This window comes from Neopelma chrysocephalum, unplaced genomic scaffold (assembly GCF_003984885.1).
Source record: "Neopelma chrysocephalum unplaced genomic scaffold, ASM398488v2 Primary Assembly neopelma1_118, whole genome shotgun sequence".
NCBI classification, from domain to species: Eukaryota; Metazoa; Chordata; class Aves; order Passeriformes; family Pipridae; genus Neopelma; species Neopelma chrysocephalum.
Genome location: NW_020897780.1, coordinates 744,040 through 746,491, shown reverse-complemented (window position 1 = coordinate 746,491; position 2,452 = coordinate 744,040). Strand labels below are relative to the sequence as shown.

At 52.5% G+C, this 2,452-nt stretch overlaps 1 protein-coding gene across 1 annotated transcript in view; it reads right to left on the bottom strand.

The window, feature by feature from the left end:
- Positions 1 to 2,452, bottom strand: part of SKAP1 (src kinase associated phosphoprotein 1) — a gene marked incomplete at its 3' end in the record, with an annotated part of 116,873 nt that overhangs the window by 24,421 nt on the left and 90,000 nt on the right. The window lies entirely within an intron of this gene.

The following is a 2,452-nucleotide window of genomic DNA, read 5'->3' as shown; positions in this document are numbered from 1 at the left end:
AGAGCCTCGTCCTGGGCCATAAATCAACCCCTGGGCACTTGGGGGCCAGCAGCCCCTTCCCTAAACACGGCATTTCCGCAGCCAGCAACAACCCAAACAGGAAAGGGAGCTGGAAAAACACACGGATAAGCTCAGACACCCTCCCCCCAATCCCAGGGGCAGGAGGGGCCTGATGGGGCCACGGTGCTTTTGACTCCCTGTGAGATTTGGATCAGGGAAGGGGGAAAAAACCTCCCCAGCAAAGCTTCAAAGTGCTTCAAAGCCCCAAATTCTGGGTTAGAGCAGTTAAAACCCCCTGACTAATAATAACAACAGTGCCAGGCTGATGTTAATTAGGACAAGGGGACTCTTGTTGTTCCAAGAGTTTCCTAAAGGTTGTTTTAGGGAATGGATGCTCCAGGTTGTTTTATTGCACTGCACACCCCAACCTTTGGTTTTAAGGACAGTGGGGGGTTTTTTTTGGAGGGGTCTGGGCTAAAAGGGGGAAAGTTTTGCAGGAGAGAAGGAGCTGACAACCCTCCTGTGCTGAGACCCAGGCACGGGATGCTCCAACCCCTGCCCCGACGGCCACGGGGGAGTGAAGCCTCCACATCAGCCCCTTTTCAAGAATAAAATGAGTTTTAAGGACTGGCTGTGTCCCACGAGGGGATCTGAAGGCGTCTGGAGGCCCTTTCTATCCGGAATCAGATGTGCCTTGGGCTGGTGGGGCTGCAGGAGCTGCTCTAGAAGATCCCACAGGCACCTCTGGCCACAGAACCCAAATTTCTCCCCCGGTCCATCCACACAGCAAAGGGGTTTTACCCCCCAGGTTTCCCACACTGACCCCAAAAATGATTTTCTTTCACATCCCCCCGTTTCCCCCTGTATTTTATGCAAAGAAACAAAGCCCAGGCAAACTTCTGTCCGGGCCCTGCGTGGGGTCAGCCACACCAGGACAGCCCAGACAAGGTGGGAATCATCAATAAATACCATTTTTTCCAGAGGACTGAGGAGCCCTGACCAGTTTTTCCCACCACGAGCCACGAGCACGCCCCAAAACTCCCAAGTTTTAAAGGCTTGTCCCTCTGAATATTTAATAAAGATGTTTTTTAAAGGAAGAGCCTAAACCCAGAGGGATTTATTTTTATCTTTTTAATTGTGGGAGCCCGCCCTGCGTTTGCCTTTCCCAGGATTAACAGCTCAAAGCAGGATCCCTCCGTTTCTTTCCAAGCCTTCTAATTCCACTAAACATCCTCTATACCCTGAAAGGGACTCCACAGAATCCCATAAAACATTATTTATCTGTGTGCGTTAGCTGCACGATACTGTAATTTCCAGAATAAATGCCGGGTGTAAATTGTTGTTTATGTTGGAGCCCGACTGTCTTTACGAGAAACAAAGTGAAAAGCGAATCCTTCCCGGCTTTATTTCTTCCGCTGGAACCTCTCCTGCAGAAGGGAGAAGGCGCCTGGTGGAGCGTCTTTAATGGGGGGCTGTAAAGATTGTTGGGTTAAAACAAAGTGCAGGGAATCACCTTCTTTCCCCCCCTCATTTTTACTGCCAAATCCTCAGCTGGTGTAAATTGGTGGAGCTCCAGTGACTTTGGTTCATCTGGCCCACGAGTGTCGTTTAAATCAAGCTTAAATTAAAGGGGAAGCGGCGCCGTTCACACGGTTCTAATTAAAGGCCCATCAACGATCCTGTCACCAGCCCTGCCTGGCTCAGAAACGCTTCTTCCCACCCCCTGTCCAGCCCTGAACTGGAGGCTCAGTGACCCCAAAATCCCCCCCAGGAATCTGCACTCCGAGGTGCCTCCCTCCAGCTCCCACAGCTGATTCCCTTCGTGGATGAGCATCACTGATGGTCCTCCAGGAAGGATTTGGGGCAGGAGCTCTCCTTGCAGCTCAGACTGGGGCTGGCCAAGCCTGGACTCGCCCCATTTCACTTCTGACATCCACACGAGGTGGCTCTGGTGGCAAAAACGCCTCTTCCCAGGGGAAAACCTTTCCCTGGGGATTCCCACTCTGTGCCAAGGTCCTGTCTGACAGCAGGGAAGGACCTGAGCCACCAGAACAGGAGAACTTGGGCTTCATCCTGACCTTCCTCCCTGCTGGAGGCTCCACTGGGTAAAAAAGGATTGTCAGACCCAAAGGTGGGGTGGAGCCGAGCTGGGAGGACCTGGAGTGGGACAGGAGCTTGGGAGGTGAGGTTTGGGTGTGTCACACCCTACAGGGACATCTCTGCTCCCTCCCATCCCCACTGGTCTCCAATCCAGGTCAGACTGGGAGTGTTCTTGCCTTCTGAGCTCAGCTCGGGGGCTGCATCAGGGGCTGAGCCCCCCTGGGCACAGCAGAACACTTCAAACCACCTCAAACCCCAAAGAACCCACCTCAAACTCCAAATAACCCGCATCAAACACCAAATAACCCACCTCAAACACCAAATAACCCACCTCAAACACCAAATAACCCAC